At 40.1% G+C, this 22,088-nt stretch overlaps 1 pseudogene; it reads right to left on the bottom strand.

The window, feature by feature from the left end:
* Positions 1-12,524: 12,524 nt before the first annotated feature.
* LOC137259699 (uncharacterized) lies at positions 12,525-16,384 on the bottom strand (annotated as a pseudogene).
* Positions 16,385-22,088: the final 5,704 nt, after the last annotated feature.

Raw genomic sequence — 22,088 nt, 5'->3', positions numbered from 1 at the left:
TGGGTTTTTGTGCCAATATTTTGCTATTTCAAATGAGCTTTACACTTTGGTTATTTTCTTTGATATGACCTTAGCTATGATTCATATTTATAATCATATACGCAAACATAAATCAATCCAAAAGCTACATGTCCGACATCTGTTCCGTAACTCTGCGTTTTGCTCCCGGATCAATTACCAATTTGGAAGAGGTGCATTTGATTCAAGCATTAAAGTTTATTGTGGTCGGTGTTGGTAAATGTTTTAGATCGATCAGTAGCTTAACTATTGATACTCGAAACACTGACAGTGAAATCTAGACAATGTTAACTTGAACCTGGTATCCTTAGTCTGATTTTATGTTTGAGATCAGCTAAAATTGCACATAATTCAGTATGTTCATGGTGTTGGGTTAGATCAAGCTAAAGTCTATGTATGTAATAAAAGTACCCGATATGTCCAGCAACATCTAAACTGCGGTTTTCATGGACCACGTCTATCTGCCATTGCTTACAAGTTGCATTGCTTACAAGTTGCATTGCTTACAAGTTGCATTGCTTACAAGTTGCATGGTTTACAAGACGTTACCAGTAGTTTTAACATCACACACACTTTCATATATAGTAAACTGTGAACAACGATGTGCACCGAACATCTTCCCAGTAACCATGGTATAGTTTGTGTTGTCTGTTGTGCAGAAAATATCGAGTGTAGGTGTCTGTCCAACAGGTCACTGCATATGAAACCAAGTTATGTTCAAGAACAGTGAATAATCTGTTTGCTCCTCGTTTTTGCCATCCTGTTCTTTGCATGCATAGGACGATAAACAGGGCTACGAACGAAAACTGTCCCAAATACCCACATGCACCAAAACTCCCGAGCAGGGAGGAAGTTCATAGTTCATAGGAAGGCAACTATAAAGGAGATAGAGGGTTGGTAGGGCGATGCGGGCACATTTGTATCCATTAGGTTTCACACAATTGATCGTTGAGAAATGTCTTCAGCTAAATGGGTTTTAATGCACACAGGAATTTCTACAGAAACAAATGGCAGAAATAGTTATAAGTGGCAGTTAAATTGCCCTTGTTAAATACAGCACCGGTGCTACTGGCAGACAGGACCAATATATAAAGGTATTAGTCCTCATATATGGTCAGATGTCAGATTTCTGCTTCTAGTTAATTGACGTATATGCATCCCACGTAAGTCCACGCAGTTATTATTGCACAAGTTCTGGTCTGGTTCTCGTTGTCACTGTGTTCATATACAGCGGACTCTGCCCAAACCGGAACCTGTCCAAACCGGCAAGTTGTCAACACTGGCATAAAATCTCAGTCCCATTGTGTCTTGTACATTTATCACCAGCTCTACAATCCGGCATATTGTCTAAACCGGATTCTTCTTCAGTCCCCGTGAGTGCCGGTTTAGGAAGCTTCCACTGTATTTGTTAACTGTTTGAAAATTCCTTTGCAAGCCTTCTTTATGTACTCTATGGTATCTGAAAAGGTCATTTTGAAGAGTGAATCATTCTGGATGGTTTCACTTCTTGTTTGGAGCATAAGACTGAAAGCCTCACGGCAAATCGAGGCAAGCCAAGTTGTTCTAGAACAATAGCCATGGCGAACTGTGACCCGCTAGAAGGAGACAACCAGTCTGCTGCAAACTAGCGCGTTTGGTCAATTTGAAATTTGAGAGAAACTTCCAACTTTTGCTGTTTCAGACGAGTTATACACTTTGAATGTGACACAGTGAAAATTCAGGTACTTTTTAAAGGTTGAGTCGATCCAGGATTCGACAGCATACTTACAGTATTAAATCGCTATTCCACAAAGTCAGCCATTTAAGGAATCCGGCTTCCACGGGTTCAACATGTTTTCGTATATTTGATCATTTTAGCACACGCTATGTAGTGTTCTGTAAATATAAATATTTATGAGATTACCATCGAAAATACCCCTGCTATAAAAACTTGTGCCACCGACCATATATCCCTAATATCCTTTCACGCATATGTAAATTCCAGTAGAACCAGTGTTGTCTAAATCAATCAATATTTTATGATTGACACTTAAAACTTGTTTTACAAATCAACCTTTCAAAAATGCATATTGAATTCCAAACTGCCAGAGGCATTTTTTGACTGATTTTTTTATAAAGTGTATCTTGATGACAATCAACACGAAAAAAATCACTTTTCTACGAAATCACCTTTTTTATTGGAAATGAATGGTAGTATTCAATTTCATTTAGCTAGATACATTTCTCAAGATATTTCAGCGGATAAATAATTCTGCCAACCCTTTTCTCACTTTGTAGTTGCCTTCTTATGAAGGATGACGCTCCTCCCTGCCCAGAAGGTTTGGTACACGTGGGTGTTTTGTACAATTTACGTTCGTAGCACTGTTTATCACGTGTCCTACAGGTGCAGGAAACAGGACGTAAACAACCAGGAGGAAATACGTCCATTGTACTCTGTTCTTGAAAACAACCTCGTTTCTTGTGGCGTGTCCTGTTGGACACACATCTACTGTGAGTATTTTGTGTACAACAAAAACAGCAAACTCTGCCACGGTTATGGGAGAGAAGGTAGGTATGCATTTCCTACCATATATCTTACCTTTACATATTTTGTACAGTGAAAGATGTCATAAGTGGCATCTGTGCGGCACGTTGTAAACACCGGCATAAAATCTCAGTCCCATCCATGGCTTAAACGTTTATCATCAGCTCTACAAACAAGCACCTTGTTTAAACCGGATTATAACTTCAGTCCCAGTGACTTCAGACTACTTCCACTGCAGTGCGTGCGTGTGTGAAAGTGCGTGAGAGTGAATGTGTGTGTTTAATAAATAGCACCAACCGTCATATTTTAACTGTTTACATTAATGAGATCGAAATCAAGATCAATGATCATCAGATATACCAATCCTTTCAATGATTTTGATGTTACAGCTGTCTTCCACAGAATGCCATTAACAACATGAGCGTCGATTGGGAACCGATGACATGTATCAGCCAAGTCAGCGAGCCTGACCACCCCGTCCCGTTAGTGACCTCTTACGACAAGCATAGTCGCCTTTTATGGCAAGCCTGGATTGTTGAAAGCCTACTCTACCCCGGGACCTTCACAGGTTCACCTTTTGTAAGCACAGGGATATGACGTGGTGACATATTCTTACCTTTTGTTCAGTGTAAATCTCTGCGCTATTGTCTGCATTGTACTGTGCTTTCTCTTGAAGCCTGTGACGATGGGGCCGAGGATTGGACAACGGAAGATGTGGTGTATCAACAGAAATGTACGGTGAAATGTCCTCGTATGTATCTTCCTGCATTTGCATATATTTCTCTCGGAAATAATTGGACAGTTGACATATTAACTTTATATAACATGCCGTTATAGTAGTCTCACATTAGGAGTTCATAAACAGATTTTGGGAAGCTTAGTGGTTGTGAGTTATAACTTGAACATGAACCCTATTACAAAACTCTATTATATTTTTCCAAGTTTATATTCAGTTTTATACTAAATTAATTTTATCTATATCTTGATACATTCAGAGAAAAAGATAACATATTTATCCAGTGTCACGAATAATCTGTGTTGATAACTTTCATTTAATGTCCGTGGTTAACCTTGGACACCAGAGCATGTTTCAAATAACAGAATGCCCTCTAAACCGGCATGCGTTTGGACCGACAAAAATACCGGTAAAGAGAGCGTGCTGATTTAGTGAACTTTACCCTTCTCAACCCAACAACGATCTTCTCTGTGCCGTAAAATACGACTGAACAACATGTTGATAGTCACCATATTTTGTATTAACAATAATCAATAGGAAAGACCACACTAACGTACGTGTATATAACCCATGAGGTGAAAAAAAGTTAAATTATAATACAAGTGACACGTTTCACTCAGCAATTTGCCTCAACTACTTATCCATAATCCACCGTACTTAACTGTAGTCTACTGGGTCGTTAATACAAGCTCAACCAATCAACGGGAGAGTCACAATAGCGGATGCCGGTTTTGTGAGCTTTAACTGCTGTACGAGCAGTCAACCGGGCGGTATTTATTTTGTCGAAATACGTAATAGACTGATGACGTATTTGAGGGCGTGTAAATGATAATAAATTAACTAGCTTCTGTGGGGATTAAATTCTAGTGGCGATATTGGAAGCATGACTTATTGAAGAGCTGCCAGTCTGGAATGCTGCTGTCTTTTTTTCCTGATCTAAATCACAGGGAAACTTGCAACATACACGCTAACCGTCCGGACCGGGTCGGAACGATATGCAGATTCCAGAGCTGATTTGGTTGTGACTGTAGGAGGGTCGTGTGGAAAAGTTGAGACTGCAATGAAGAATGGCAGAGACATCAGACTGAGGAGAGGACACCGGAGTACATTCAAGGTAACATAACATGTTGGTGTCAGTCTTGACGTGATGAGAAATGAGATCATAGTGGTAGGTGATCGGTTCCACGTCTTTGGCGCGAAAAATCGTGCACAGAAGAGTACCTAGAATAAAAACTCGGAACAAGCGGCACATCACTGGTATTCCATAATGGCTTGCACTACCCATTCCATAACCATCTTCTGAAAACAAGGCCAGACATGTTCAGTCCTACAAGGGGTAGTTGTGTAGCCCAGTGGTTAAAGAGTCCGCACGTCTCACCAAAAGCCGATTTGGTTTCCATTCCCCACATATGTACACTTGTGTGATGGCCATTTTCGGTGTCCCCCGCCGTGATACTGCTGGACAACTGTCCAACATCTATCACTCACTCACGCACAACAGAGCTAAGTCACGCTCGTGATTATTTTTCTAGCGTTGCTACCAGCTCCACCTTGGCCCTTCTGTTCCTTCCTAGTCCATTCTATTCTACCCCAGCACTTCAATTAGGCGTTGATTATCAATTTAAACACATGCTGAGTTACGTGATTTTTTTAAATAATGAAGTGCTTTTGGTAACGGGTATACGTGGATGCTGTGAAAAGGGGTGCTGTGATACCTTTATCCATGTGTATAAATTCAAAATCTCTTCTTCCCAAATTATTGATTCTTAAAATGACATTTACCGTCCTTTGTAGGTGACTTTGAGATTTCAGCAAACAACGCTCTGCACGTTTTGTGATGAACCCAAGTGGTTGAAGCTTCTGTTAGTTATGACATCAGATTGTTGAAAATGTTTTACTCCATAGATATATTCCATTTGTGTAAAAGTCGATATTGACGTAACGTATAATTGTGAACAACCTGGGTCTGATGTCATAGTTTTTAGTTTCTTGGATGTAAAGCAAGGTAGCAGTTGTTTGCTTGACCTACAATCCTGACCACATTCAGAGTTTGCGGGCGTTCCTCATTCGCATGAAAATGTTACACGGCATTTTTTGACCAAACTAAGTGTCCTGTCAGACCCCGTCCACGGCAAAACAACACTGCTTCTAGGTTTTGAGAAAGGTACAGACGTATAACTGATCACACTACTTGCCAGATATGCTGATGTTGTCAAGACGTTTTCATTTTCGGAAATTATTACTAACATCTGCATTTGGTAAAGTGGGTCTCATACATGTGACACTGCCTTCAACATTTTCTTAAATTATCTGAAGGGATTTGGGACCTCTATACGGCCTCCCTACTGCACTGAAACACATGGGAGTATAATAATCCCTATTTGGAGAAATGATTTCTTTTTTCAGTTTGTTGCAGATTCTGTCTGCAGTATGGAATTCATTGGTCTTGCCTTTTCTGAGGCTTGCTATCGGGATGGTTGGCTAGTCACATACGTGAGTTATGAGTGCTTTTAAGTGAAGTTCCGCCTGAACATTGCATCGGCTCTGTTTCCGTGCAGCGGCACGGCGGAACATATGCTCCTCGTGTATAAACTAAGTCCAAATTGGTTATTAATTAATATTAACGATCAGATGGTAGATTGAGTGACACGTATGTGGGAGAAAGTGTCCATCACAGACAGGATGACTCAGTGAATCCCGAACACCTTGTGCAGCAGAGACAGGAAATAAAACAAAACAAGGTCACAAGTTATCTTGAGGATTTATAAAACAGATTATGTTGAAATATGTGTGATATACACCAAAACTGACGAGCTGGTGCAGTCCTTATGATTCCAGAAAGTGAGTGAGTGAGTGAGGTATATTTTAACGTTACATCGGCAATATTTCAGCCATATCGTGACGAGAACAAACATGTTTATAAAGAATAATTATGCATATATTATAAAACCCGTCATCAAAGTACGGTAAAATAACTAGAGTGTCACAATTCGAATTTAAAACTAGCATTTGAAGGTAAAACTAACAGCCCATTTCTGATAATATATAATATACAAAGAGGCTATAGATCACCAACAACTGAAGATAGATCACCATACTAGGAACCAGGGGGATTTACATTACTTTTGGTACCTGCATGGACACAGAAACAAAGTTATCGTTCAGCAATTAACCCATAAAGATTTTAATTAGAATTCTTAATAAGAGGTGGATAATCAGATTGGGTGGTTAGGCTCGCTGGACTTGATTGACACCTATGCTGGTTGACATCTTGTTTGATGTCCTTGCGAGTGATTATCAGCTCCATACTCGATTATTTCCAGGCTGCAGTCATGTCGCTGGAATATTGCGTTGCGATGTTAATTAACAAACAACCCTTCAGCAATTACAGAGTTGAAAATAATGGTATTCACCTCAGTCGCATTAGATTTGTATTAAACGTAGATTTTTGAGCTCATTTTCTTCTGCAATACTAGTAGCCTTCGCATGTGTGTTTCTGGAGTTTCAGGTCGTGGTGGCGAGTGAAGATATGACCACAGGCGACAGAGACAGATTAAAGCTTGAGCCCAACTACTGGCTAACTGTAAATGTAGAAGAGGAAGCGACAACTGGAATTTTATGTTACTTCATACCTCCTGCTGTGTTCTTGTTCACACCTATGTTACCGGGGAGGACTAAGTGCGATTCCTATCAAATTTGTGAAAACTGAATTCAGAATTAATCCAAGAGCCATAAACTTCACTTTTTCTGCCTGTTTGCTTGGGGCTCTATATGTTTCTGTGGTTGGTTTGTTGTTTTGTACACACTAGGGAAAATACTCAGCACCACTTCCAAGTAAAAGTAGCATATGGTGTAAATATAGCCAGCATGAAAATCTTTGCGAAAGATTGTGCCCTGTGTGACAAGTATTACAGAACCGAAGACAGAAACAACGTCTCTGAGGCGCTTGTATCAAAGCTTTCAGTGCATGTTTGTCTGACCAGAGTAAGGAAGAATTTAAGAATTGTATATCATATGGCGAACATAATATACTCAACAGGTTCGCAGTCAATTAATCTTAAATATATCTGAGTTTGCTCACGAATATAGACAACATACATGTCCAGACCCAACTAGTCAATATATCTGTATCAAATGCATATCCGCTGCAGCCCTGTACGTCCCAGCCTTATGACTGACTGATTTGTATTTTGTATTGTTCACATTGTATGTACTGATCATGACAATGGGGGACTGAAGTATGTATACATTATGAAGCAATAAATCTGATATATGTATTTCCGCGTGAACATGCATCTCATTGTGAACAATTCGCAGTTGACCTGTACCATGAATTGTAACTATAATATGCGTGTGAGAAATTCCTTTTTTTCTAAATATAGGGTAATGACTTGTTTCTGTTTGCAAATTAAAATGCAGTTTTAAACATTTGTATGTTTGTAAGTGCTAAATTCAATTTAATAGAACAATTCACTCCTTTATTCGACTCATCTGAACCATGTGCAAATGAACTATTTTCACAGATAAAGTTTGTCCACACTATTTCCCTGTTTGGCGGGAGTTTGACAATGTACACTTTTGAAATTTAACGCGGGCGAAGTTGGCGTTGTTGTTGGTGGAATCCGAGCTGAAGGACAAACATTAGTGATTACTAATCACTTTGAAAGCAAAGACCGTCCGAGCACATGTATCTTTTCCAGAGCAGAATTTTGAAAGTTTTCTCTATTTCTTCATCAAACGTGGCACATTGATAAATCTGGTACTGTACTAGCGTGTTTTGGTAGTTTAGGTATTATGAATAAATCATTCCCGGCAATTCCATGGCAACAAGTTTGACATAGACTGAAATTGGTGGTTTTTGCTCTTTTCTGGAGAACTTGTAAAACCTTTCATTACTTTCCTTCTACCTTTCTATATACACATCAATACATTTGGCATAATCACAACTCGTGGACATATACATGAAGGGTATTTTGCGGGTGATATTGATGACTTTGTCACCTTGATTTTCCAGGTATTCTCACAAGCCTTGCGATACAAAGTTTGCGAGGAAACCCAGAAAACAATAAAGGAACATGTGTCCTTTTATGTGATAACTTATTTGCTTTCATCATTATATAGACTCAGCTACTACTAAAGAATAGGGAGTTGCTCAGTTGTCAAACTTACAATTTCATGTTCATTAATGTTTGATTCTTGACATCAACCTTACGAACTACAGAAAGAAATCATGTGCGATCGAGATGTATTCAGTGTTAGTCACAAGTTGACAGTTGATGCCGTGTCCACACCAGTTTTAATGCGTATATAACCTGACCAGTTCACATTTAATTTCAGAATGTATTCTTCGCGTATATATTTTACTGTGTTGTTTTTCTCAAATATTTTCAGTGCCCTCAACACCGAGTGTGTTCTCGTGTAACAGATTAGGATGACCCCGAGTGAGTGAGTGAGTTCATTTTTACCACCACACTGAGCAATGCTCCAGCTACATGACGTCGGTGTGTAAATAATCGAGTCTGTACCAGACAATCTTTCGATCAGCAGTGTGAGCATCGATCATATGGGTTGCTCATACTATCGTCAATTTGCGACGATTCTGTTTGTGGATTGAAAGCCATCGTGTTGAAGTTTTTAAATCTAGGCCACAGAGATGACTGGTTAGTTGCATACGTGTGGTTGAATTCAGATGAAACATCGTATCAGCAATATCGCAGGTGTATAGCGACGAGGGGGTACACTGTGTATGACTCTTCCTATAGAAAATTGTAAAGCGAATCACTGACATTGTAAAACCATCACTGATCTTGTAAAGCGAATCACTGATGTGAGTAGTTTGCTGTGACACATTGCTGGAACCATATGTAGGAAGGACTATGCATCTTAGTGGGAGCGAAATGGCAAGTTCACTATCTTCAACTCTTTGTGCACCAAACAACTGAGACGCTAAGTTTGTTACACACACTGTATCAAAGCTTGAGTTTCGACTAAAGCAGAAGACATCTCGACAGTGAGTGAGTTACCCTGCGCCACACATCTCGACAAAAGTCAAAGACTGATTGACTAATATTTAACATCACATCGACAATATCTCAGCCATATCGTGACGAGAACATTATATATCCAGCTTCTTACCTTACTGTAAATCCTCATGTTCCCTCGTATTGTGATCTACCTTTAGTTGTTTGGCGATATATAGCCAGAGTCTTACTGTCCTGTATATTTGGTTTATACACATGACAGTGTTAAGTATATTCTCGACACGACATGGCTGCTACGGATTGTGTAATGGCAACAATACTGCATTTGGAACAGCTGGCACATTAAAATTTCTTTGAATGTGTCAGAACTTAGTAACCTTTCAAGGGCACAATACTTCAACCCCCTTCGAGGGTAAATCCACGACCAATCTCAGTTACTTATCTAAGCTAACAATAATAAAATAAGGAGATACATATAAATAAGATTTATTTACACATCACATAACAAGTCTAATCCTTTTTAAAATGCCATAATTGAGAACTTACATTTTGAAAAAAGATCCGTCATTGTTGGAGATTTCAAATAGTGATGGAATACTCAAAACAGTCAAGCAAGACATGCTTGACAGTCTTTCATCACAACGTATACAACCTCGGGTATATTCGCCTTTCAAAAAATATTCGTGGGTGTATATAGTATGGCCAATGCGACATCGTCGTATGATGACCTCTTCAAATCTCTAGGTGTAAACCATGTAGGTGTAACTAATATAGGGATTTTATTCATGAGATCACGAATATATGAACTAATAGTAGTTCTATAATGGAATAAGTGTGCGGAATAAGAAGTGGTGTCACAGATTTGTTGAATGCTGCTTTAGCAGCAAAATCGGCTAATGTGTTCCTAGAAATACTAGTTATATTTTGCAGCTCCATCCCGACAGCAGAAATGAAGGTTTTAATTCTGTGCTCAAGACGTGCAAGAAGAGAAGATTTCTTGTGGTATAACTCCTCATATTGAAGACACAGTTATGTGCAGGGTTAGATTAATGGAGTATAGTTTGGTAATATATTGTAAAGGTATAAGGCGCTGTGCAAGAGCTATTTCATTGGCCTCGACGTAGAGACTGTCTATTGGAGAGGTTCAAAAGGACCAGAGGCAAAGTTTTAGTCCTTAGTGGTGGACAAAACCTAACATTAATAGGTTGCTGTTGCAGGCCCAACATCAAGCTTGGAGCAAACCAGAGATTGAAGAGGGTAGCTTGATCTCATCCCCATTTAGAGTTTCAAATCACCTCAACAGGTCAAGCGTCTTCAGGAAGTTTAAGTGTTTTTAGGAATTTAGTACGTGGTAAAAACGTTAAGTGTTAGTAAGAAACTCTCTCAAGAATTTGGCCTCCTTGACAGCTTTGATGGGTGTGCCATCTAGAGATATTTCAGGGTCTTTAGGTGGTTTACATTGTCAAGAGAAATGCATGCAATTAGATTTCGGTTTAGACCCCACTAACTTATTTCATTTAAATACAACTGCATTTGCCTTCAATAGTATGCATATTTTTATCACGAAAGGAGATATTAAGATCAATCCACAAATAACGATACCTCTGTGTCACTCAAGTATGTGACAAAGTACTGCCTTGTGGAACACCCTGATCCTGATTGTAATGATCAGACACGGAAGAACCCACGCGGACTTGAAATTGTCTGTCGTTTAAAAGGTTGCCTATAAATTGAGTGAAACGGACTTGCAATCCGGCGCAGTGTAGATGCCATATTTCCATGTACTGTCAAATGCCCTTTGAATATATATATTGAAATTTGTTTTATATATATATATATATATGTGTGTGTGTGTGTATATATCTATATGTATATATATATATATATATATGTGTGTGTGTGTGTGTGTGTGTATATATACACACACATATATATATATATGTTTACTGCTTATTACTTAGCGTGATTTTGACAAATGTTCGACAGTACTTCTGTTTTTTTAAGGAAACCACATTAAATATCTGTTGTAAGGATTGTCATTTGCAAGTATCAAACAAGTCGATTATTACCATGCATTCCATGGTTTTGCAAACACAGCTAGTTAATGAAATAGGTCGAAAATTGGGCGGATTCTTATGGTCACAACCAGGTTTAGGTATTGGTACTACTACAGCGCCATGCCATGAAGAAGTAAATTTCCCTGACGTCCAAGTATCATCAGAAATATGTAAAGAGTTTCTAAATATCGTCGTAAATGCTTCAGAAGTTGATAACGTATGTTATCAGCTCCTGTAGCAGTATCGTGAGCTTCATCAAGTGCAGTCTGGATTTGATGATCTTGGTTTAAACTGACCCAAACGTGCTGCCCTATCCTTTGGCATATTACTTTTTGCTCAGTTCAGTGTTATTGTTGTGACTCATTAATAAGAGTGTGAATGACATAGTGTTTGGTAACCAGTTTTGTCTCCTGCAGTCAGTGACTTTCCTGCTTGAACATGGCAGAAAATAAGAGTGACTTCTATTCCCTGATAAAAAGTAATTTCACTGCCCCAACCATTATTAAATTTCACATTTTCCCCATCTAAATAATTTATGCTGCACTAATTTAATACTCCTTCAAAAGGTTTTGAACATGGTTGTCGAAGTCACAGCATAATTCCAAATGAGTTTCATGAAGTAGAGTCTTAAAGATGCCATTCCTCTGGGATAATGGAACTGGACTGAAAATTACCCTTTGTGAAAAACTTGAGTTGCTTCCATTCCTTTGTATCAAGAGCGTTAGATAGTACAAAAGTGTCACCGAAAAGTTCCAGCGGCTTTTGTACAGCCTTTTCTTTTGGCGACACGATGACTTAAATTTGTTTCTAACAAGACGATATTTCAAAAAATCATTTTCTTCCCCCGTTAAATGAAACTTATCCAAACAAGTCATATTTCTCTTTCCTTGCCACTGACGTTAGCAAGTGTTGAGCACTATTAACATCTGAGCAGCTAGCAGCCTCTTCTAAGGATACAGCCATGTGTTAAGATTACGCTTTAATTCCTCCCTGTATTTACTACACACGATCACCTCACAATACCTTGTCCCACGTATGAGTGTTGATGCAGATGTATTGTGGAGATATTTTTAAAAAACCTTTGATTTAAAAAACAGGATACAGGAAAATGATATGAGTCATAATTTTGTGGGGATCTGGAAATTGGAAGCTCTGGGAAACATATTCTATAATACCCAAATGCATACATCACACGTTTAGTGGGGGGGATATCAAAAAGACAAAGGCGTGCTCCTCTTTGCATGCAACTATGTAACAGTATGACGTCGACATTGAAGGGGCTCTTACTAGGCAATGTTAGCTTATCATTACCACTTTCCTTGACGTTGCAGCTCCAATTTGTAGTTCAAGAAGATTCGAGCTTTGTTTGACAGATACAGACAGCCAGTTCACACATTAAGGTTCCTCCAGGAGTCAAGGTTTGCACTGAGGGTTCCTAATACCAAGAGAGTCGGACAGCATTCTAACACGTGTGTTTACCACTTTCCTTGACGCTGTAGCTCCTGCATGTAGTGCAAGAATATCCGAGCTTTTACAAAGTTGACCCCAGGTCCATAGTGCACGCCATCCACGCTCCGCACTCCTTTCGTCATGTTGAAGGTATCAAACATAGGGACGTTGGACGCTTCCACGAGGTCCTTCATATACATGTTGAACTTTTCAGCATGATCATTATTTGACGTTGGTACCAATGCTCTGTGGAAGGAGCCAAAGTAGTGAAACCCTGACCATAGCAATTTTGGCCAGGTGTTGTTTGCTCGTACAGAGATCACCTCCGAGGCGTACTTTTTCCCTGCAGATATGTCAAAATGTTGCCATGTACCTGCACCGAAGAAGATGATAGACTTTGGTTTTCCCACAATCTGTTTGACGTCCTTTCTCATCTTAGGAATGTCCAGACTCTGTGGATAATGACGGAACAGCACAGTTATTGTTCCATTGCAGAGTGTTGGTGTGTAGTCAAGAAATTTTCGACAGTTTCGTGTGGGAAAGACATACATTCCAGAACACTTCTTCTTGATATCTGAAAATAATATTGTGTCACAAAAGAATTGTTCGTATGTAAAGTATCTAGTCCTGACGAACAAACAATTTAAGGTGCATCTGGTCGATGTCCGTCATACTGATTATAAAGAGAAGACAGCGTGTCTTGTGGCCATCTTGTCCTCAACTCTTTAAACTGCCAGTCTGACATTCATTCTACGTTTTTGTAAACATAAACCAAAGTTACTTTAAAGCAGGCTTTTGGCTCTTGGGTCAAAGATTGTAGGTTCCTGGACTGAGTTACATAAATATGTGTTAATACACCACATACGTGCATACATTATGCATACTTGTCATGGCTGTTTTATCACAGGAAGTATTTACGTACGTGCTGGAGCGTTTGGTCGAAGTCCGCCATATTGATTATCTCACTTTAGAATTATTATGAAGGCTAAGAACACCATTCTGACAATGGAATCTCCATAGAAGTGGTACGTGCCTCCCCGGAGAAGGTCACAGGCAGCTTTTGGGGTGAAGGTTTCCAGTTGACATCTGACAACAAAAAAGCAAAACAATAACACAAGACGATTTGTATTTACGCTTGACGGTACGAGTTACAGATGATCTTCAGCAAAATGTTTTGTCGCAAGAGACGACTAATAGCATCTGGTGGTCGGACTCACTGTCTTGGCTGACACATGTTATCGTATCTCGTTTGCGTATACCGATGCTCGTGACAGCAAGTGAACATATACACTGATAGCAAAGCTTAGCCATTCTGAAGCAAGACTGGTTAAACCGATCTTGCTTGAAGATTGTCGACCCTTACGCGAAAGATGATATTCATCGCACCAGGGAGCCTATATAGAGGGGGAGAAGAAACTCCTCGAAAAGCCGGTGAACGCATGTCTTGGGTCGTTACGTAACCAGTGTAGCCAATATGGCGGCAGCGTAGTATTTAAGATTTAGCCCGATTAGCTGATTATTAAACAGCTGATTAAGTTCGCTGAGTGTTGTAACAACTGAAATCCTACATGTAGAAGATAGGTTACCTACTTTGTCACTTGAGTGTAAGTCAAATAATTGGTATTAGTGTCCATATTAGGACAGTAGATTTGTAGTAAAGTTTCAGGTCGGTATGTTATAGCTCACTGGCTTCTCATTCTTGATTCACCGCCAAGATAGACTAAATTGTGCCGATAAAAACTTCATTCACGCATTCGTTTATTTTTTAGAAGGAAAACATGACTTTAGTTGAAAAGTATTTGCAAGTAATAGTGACAGTTTTATCACCTAAAAATTGTTAGGGTGTAATTGAGGTGTGTGAAAAATATGACATTTCGCCGATCTGCCATTGAAATGCTACAGGCCATCGTGTGAGTGTTTCCAGTTATTTCTTCAAAAGCATCTTTCACATACACCTGTAATTCATATGAGAGGAATATACTTTCAAGTGAAATCTGTTTGCAAGAAACCGTGATAGTTTCATAATCTAAAAAAGAATGTTAGGGTGTATATGAGGTGTGTGAAAAATGTGACATATCGCCGATATGTTCTGATCCGCCATTGAAATACTACACGCTGTAGTTTGAGTGTTTCTAGTTATTACTTCAAAAACATCTTTCACATGCACCTTTTATTCCTTTGAGGGCAATATACTATCAGGTGAAATGTGTCTGCAAGTAATAGTAATAGTTTCCTAATCTAAAACAAAATGTAAGGGTGTATTTGAGGTGTGTGAAAGAGATGACATATTGCCGATCTGATCTGATTCGCCATTGATGCTTGAGGGTTATAGTTCCATAACTTCTTTCTTTCTTGTTGATCTTATTATTTGACAAAACTGGAAAGGTGTTGTCGAACAACTTTGTGACAGTTTTACACTTTATTTTGGATGGCAGTGTGACAGTGTCAGTTAACTTTCTGTTAATGTCCATTCCATTCCCCACATGAGATATCTGAATTGATAATTAATGTGAACAAAACTGTCTCTAAGTAGATGTTAACTGATGTTAACACATGTGTTCTTGCGATAATTTTGCGTTTTTTAACATGTTTTGGGAGGGAATGCCGTGGTGTATCATTTATTCTTTCATTCATTCACATATCTACTTCTTTCTTCTATTCTTTTCATTCTTTCTTTCATTCATTCATTCATTCACATAATTCTTGCTCTTAATTCTTACTATAATTCTTTCATTCATTCATTGTAAAATTCCGACTGATACAACAAACTGGCTGAAGTCCTGTAAAACACAACTGAAGTTGTGCTAGGAACGAGCCAAGTCACTGTGTGCGTTGGAGCATGACCAGGCACACGTTAATTAGTACAAATGGTGAAGAAAGCAGGCGAGTGACCTCTCCCCGTTGTAGAGAATCCCTGATCGCACTTAAGACACGTTAATATTAGAGGTAAGTCTGAACAAGTATATACTGGAAGTATTGCACCATACTACAGGTTTCCAATCCAAATTTCACGAATACAAAATAATGTCTGGGAATTAGACGCACATGCTAAAACACAGAAGTCATGTTCGATATAACTGAAATACTGTCGATCGATCGTTTAATTGAATATTTATTACTTAATTAATTAATGTCTATTACTGAGGAATAACTTACAACAAAAACTGTATCTAGGTAACCCCATTGATATACACGTTTATTTCACAAGACGTAAAACGCACAAATATGTATTAATAAATTACCTGGCGTTGTCTGGGATCCAATCTGAATATTCGGCATGGATTTGTGGTCGAAGGTCATAACAGTTCTCACAAACGCATTCTGGAATCGTTTTCATCTGACACTTGTTGTTATAGCAACAAGGATTATTTCCCCTTGGGTTACACAATGCACGGGTCCAGGCAGCCAATCTTTCATGTGACTTCCATGGATAGTAGCTCACATTCCCGCATCTTTTATCGTTCAGTTCGAAATTACTGCTTCCGTTTACAGGGTAGAGGCCTTGTAGTAGAAATGCTTCAATTTCATCTTCCTCCTTTTTTGAAATATGACGAGTTGCCCATGTACCAACTACCATATATTTTAGTACATCTGGACAAGTGCCATGTATTTGGAACATTCCGAGCATTTGAAGATGAAAACGTCTGTGTACAGTCATGAAGGTCACGAATCCCACAGTTCCCACTATGAATGCAACGAGAGGGTATTTCACTTTCGGGAAAGCCTTGTCTGGAAGAAAAATGACAGAATTTAGTTTTAAGACTCCTTTAGCAATGTCCCATCAATATCATAGCGCGGAACGCCCAGAATGGGCTTCACACATTGTACCCATGTGGGGAATCAAACCCGGGTCTTCGGCGTGACGAACGAACGCTTTAACCGCTAGGAAGATGGTGCTGTTTACTTTGTAATGATATTTTCCCAGTTTTCAGGTAACTTAATATATGTTGTTTGTACTGTGATGCTGCACTCATATGTAACAAGACACTTGGTATTTTAAACATGGTACATTGTAATATGCATCAGCAGCTACGATTGTTAGTGGCTGTATCCTCATAGGGGGTTGAAGTAGCGTAAACTTTTTGTCCTCCTCTTTTTTGTACTTTGATGCCACACTCATGAAAATTATTCTCTGTGGCAGTGGTTTGTAAATATTCGAGTTTGGACCAGGCAAACCAATAATCAACATCGCAAGTATCGAAGTACCCAATTTGCTGAAACCAGTACATGTGTCCAGCAACCAATCCTGTTAGTCTCCTCATATGGTGGGTTAGTAATGTCATATATGTAGATGTAGTGACATGGCAACTGCTCACACAGTGAATACATGGGCCACAACTGACGAAGTAAGATACCGGCCCGTTTGCAGATCGTATGCTGAGACTTGAATTTTGTTTCGTCTCGAAACCCCTTTCCACATTAAAAACACCGCAGAAGACTCTGATACACTCAAAGTTAGAGAGAAGGAAAGTGGGTCGCAATTTGGAGGCAAAACTCTCTGCGAATCGTTATCGACATAAAAAATGAGTCACTATGCATGAGGCTGCAGAATCAGGAACTAAACGCATGGCCCAGGGAGAGATTCCAAACTGATAAATAAGACTGACACCAATTTACCAATTATCCATGTTCAAATAATGTCACTGAATATACCCCATCTTGTTAACAGCTATAGGTTGTACATGAAAATGTAGGGTTGCTAGCACTCATCACCAGAGTGAAAGTATCGACACATCGATGATGAAACCCAGCGTCATAAGGCCTTGCTAGCAAAAGGTGTGCAGACCTGCCTACCACGAGTATTTTGGCACGTTTTGCACGCTTTTGTATCATCAAATACGATTGCAGATTGTACCCGAATCGAATTATATTCATCAAACAACAGTTTCATTCCACACTGTAGTTCAACGTTTTAACCATCATTGAGAACGTCATTGTTTGTTTTTCAGTTGTTTGTTTTTACCAATGACATACACACGCATACCCGAGTCCTACCGATATATTCCTATTGGCTACGGATGACCAAGCCATTGTTGGCAAACCCCCGCATTAGTAAATTCAACAATCATCATTCGGTCAAAAGAGTATTAAGAAACACACTTCCATCCCAGGATTAAGCCAGATTATATTCCTTATGAGATTGTACACACTGAAATGTAATCGATTCCCACATGTGACCTCCCCACAACGGTTGTTCTAGCCATTCTAACCACCTCCCCAATACGGTTGTACTAGCCATTCTAACCAACTTCCCACTACGGTTGTTCTAGTCATTCTAACCACCTCCCCACTACGGTTGTACTAGCCATTCTAACCACCTTCCCACTACGGTTGTTCTAGCCATTCTAACCACCTCCCCACTACGGTTGTACTAGCCAGTCTAACCACCTCCCCACTACGGTTATTCTAGCCATTCTAACTACCTCCCCACTACGGTTGTACTAGCCATTCTAACCACCACCCCTCTACGGTTGTACTAGCCATTCTAACCACCACCCCACTTCGGTTGTACTAGCCATTCTAACCACCTCCCCTCTACGGTTGTACTAGCCATTCTAACCACCACCCCTCTACGGTTGTACTAGCCATTCTAACCACCTCCCCACTACGGTTGTTGTTCAGTCAGACATGTATTAACCTTGCTAGCAAAGGTCTCAACTTGTGTCCATTGGTTCGATTACCGGATCATTCCGATAGTGGTTCAGTTATTTTTTGCATTTCGCCCGTGAACAACAACACTACCTGAGAGGTGTACGTTTTGGTTTTTGTGATTGTTTTCACATTACTGACGCCCTATGTGCAAGGCCGGGGTCATAATGGCTAATGCGCTGACAAATCGCTACTTTCAAGGACAGGGCTCGAAACATTATAACTGTCACCGAACTATTGCAAAAGAAATGGTACTTTCCTTAAGGCTGTGCGTGCTGAACCACAACACTCTCGGTTTTCATTCGTGTTACCTATATCACAAGTGGAGCTATGAATGTACACGACCATTATTCAGCGCGTTATGAAGCATGAAAATGTGTTGTTTCACTTTGGTTGTATGAGATGTTTAAAAGGAATAAGGTGTTAAAAAAACATGATATAAAATAAAATGAATAAAAGAAAACAAACTAACTTTATATACACACTTCAAAAGATACATTTTGACAGCAATCGATATTAAGACAATTCCTATGTTTGAATCCCGTTAACGGTTGGCTCGGGTGGTCAGGCTCGCTGACTTGGTTGGCACATGGCAACATAGGTAGCGTAGATTGATGATCCTGCTGTTGATTACTGGATTGTCTGGTCCAGACTCGATTCTTTACAGACCGCAGACATATAGCTTGAATTCTGCTGAGTGCGGCGGAAAACTGAACTCGCTCACTCACTCATCTGAATCCCGTCCATAGCATAATTAGTTGTGTATTGGCACAAACGCACCCAAAAATGTTTGTAAACGTTTGTCATAAAAGATACAAATAATACATGTCTACTGCAAGCAGAACTGTTTTCACGCTTGTTTCGTGTAAGAAACATTAATAGAGACATCGACTGTAAATGGCCAAACCATATTTCTCATTTCATAACGGCATTTACGATTAGAAAATGCCAAGACAGAATGCTACTGATTGAAATATTGGATGTTGCCTGAATCCTATTGCAACGGACAACTATTGGAAGTAGTATGTGAGTATGTTTTTACGCCAAATTCCAGCAACATCTGGGCTGGGGACACAAGAAATGGTATTCACGCATGATATTCGTGTGGGGAATCGAACCCAAGTCTTGGCGTGACGAGTGAACGCTTTAACCACAATGCTACCCTACTGCCCCAGTTTAATGAGCGAACGCTTTAAACGCTAAACTACCCCGCTGTTCCTATTGGAAGACGTCTTTGTGCCGTGAGACGTCAGAGACGTCACATCCTGTACTTTCAAGAGCAGAGCCCTTGGGCTGGAGCCGGAAACACTAAGGTAGTGTGTCTCTGCATTTTGGGAAGCTTTCATGTGAGACAGCACATGACTTTCTAAACACACAACTTTTTGCTCGATTTTCAAATTATAAAACTTATGCTCTTCCACATTTTTGTCTTATCCCATGATTGGATGAGATGCTGCCGAAGCTCTGTAGGAAGGTATTATCTGCCTAACGATTGCCAGTGTCACCAAGCTCCGGTTCGGGGTGTCTTTACAGAATATACTCGAAGAGAACAGACAGCAATCAGTTAACCTGCTCAAGATGATCAAGTTTGTTAATATCATGTATCAATATTTCTGCTCAAAAGCTTGCAGAAGTTGCCAACGCGTTGTCGAGTGAATGGTGATGAATTAATTCACCAAACAAACACTGGACGACTTGTGCAATCCCTTCCATGGCGGTGGCGAGCAGTGATGGCTGTCGCCCCTCGAGGTTCTTGAGGCCCTTGAAGCTAGTGCTTTGTAGGCAAGAGGGGAAACACACATAACGGCAAGAGCCTCTGCTTTGAGGTCAGGGAATGGTGATTATATTTCAACCAATCACGACGGAGATGGCGATAGTGATTAAGGAGTCATTTCGATACGTATCCTCCAGGAGGAAAACACTATTCAGGGAGTTGATCTAAGCCTATCTCGCTCAAAGTGCGTATAATTGCCGTTTGAGTTTGAGCATTCACACCAAGTGCGTATAATTAACGTCGGAGTGGTCGACAATACGGATATTGGACGAGTAGCGGTTGCAGCGATTCTCAACCATTTCCCTCTGGGGTGTCAGCTAAGTTGGCGGAAAGTTGCAATTTACACTCCCAGAGGCTGTGGGTTGAGCGCGCCGGACCGACCAGTGTCACGGAAGGAATCAGGTCCCGGATCCCACAGGCATGTACTGGACATTATTCGTCATTTTGTGACATCCTTGCTGATTGCCGCCATGCTGATTGCCGCCATGGACAGTCCTAACGAGGTAGGTCTAGACTCGGCATTGGTACAATTGATGCAGCAGAACTCTGACACTCTTCAACTCATGGCGGAAATGAGTAAGTCTGTTTCCTCCCTTGGGGATACTTGGACTGCTCTGTTGTCATCAACGTGTTTATCTAGCCATGCTAATGCTAACGTTACCCGCAGTCAGCAAGAGGCAGAGAGAGAGGAGGGGGAGGCCAGGGGGGCGGAAGCTGAGAGGTCTGGCGACAATGTCAGCGCGGCCATGGAAGGACTCTTTGACGATGCCGAGTCTAGGGCTGCAGCCACTGACTTGGATTCGGTCGACGAGCAATGTGATTATGGAGTAACGGCAACACAGATATCCAAGGCCTCTGCGAATAGCGAACGGCAACTTTGACTGCGTAGTAGTAGTCACTGCAGATCAAAGAGCAGACATTTTATGGTGGATTACAAACGTGTGTATTGCCAGTAAACCCATCAGTGTGCAGCCCCCGTCAATCACCCTAAATAATGGTCACGTTATGAAACGGTTCAACACATTAATGACCTTGAACTACTTGCCGCTTTCTTGGCACTACGCACTTTCTGCTCTACTGAACGCAAATGTCACATTAGAGTTAGGACCTAAATATCGGGCCAAGAAAAGTCGGGCCGGGCCATCGGGTACTACTAAAGATGGATTCCAGAATATTAAAACGAAATCTGCGCATTTTGGTAGCTAGAATTCCAAGTATGGTTTTGTATAGTTAACGATGAAAAACCAATATTGATAACATACCGAGAGTCCCAGAGAAAAGACATTTTCTTGTTGTTATGTGTTGTCCTTGATATGTCTGTGTGAGAAGGTTACCTACTTCTCTTAGCGCGCGAGGTGTGACATCTTGGGGTTCTGGGCAGGAAGTGACAATGTGTTTACAGCTTTTCTTTCCTTAATTAAAACAGTTAGGGTTTCCTAATTAACCTGTATTGTCTCATGCTGAATCAGAGGAGGATGTTTATGTTAAAGACGAGCGGGCATTTGCGAGAGCCAGTGGGCAACTGTGACATGATTATAAATATGTGTTAAAAGACATATATATATCAAATCACAACGTTTTTGTAATGTGTTGTAAAGGACGAAAAAAGGAAAAATGCATTCGCACGCGTAAAAATCGTATGCATTGTCACTGTATTCTGAAAATCATAAATCCAGCAAAAATCCAATAGCCTCCGAGTATGCAAATACTTAAATTTACAAATACACATGACAGACAAAATGCAATAATATCTACCTAAATAACACTTAGCAGAGCACGTGCAAACACGTTTCCTCAAAGCGAAGCACTCTTGTTCTATATAGTCTCAACATACACACTGTATGACAAGCGTTCGGTCCGGCTTTGCATGCAAGTTCCGTCAGAAGCATCTTTCGTCTCT

This window comes from Haliotis asinina, chromosome 13, assembly GCF_037392515.1.
Source record: "Haliotis asinina isolate JCU_RB_2024 chromosome 13, JCU_Hal_asi_v2, whole genome shotgun sequence".
In the NCBI taxonomy this organism is placed as follows: domain Eukaryota; kingdom Metazoa; phylum Mollusca; class Gastropoda; order Lepetellida; family Haliotidae; genus Haliotis; species Haliotis asinina.
Note: the sequence above shows the minus strand (reverse complement) of the source record. Positions and strands in the feature narration are given on the sequence as shown.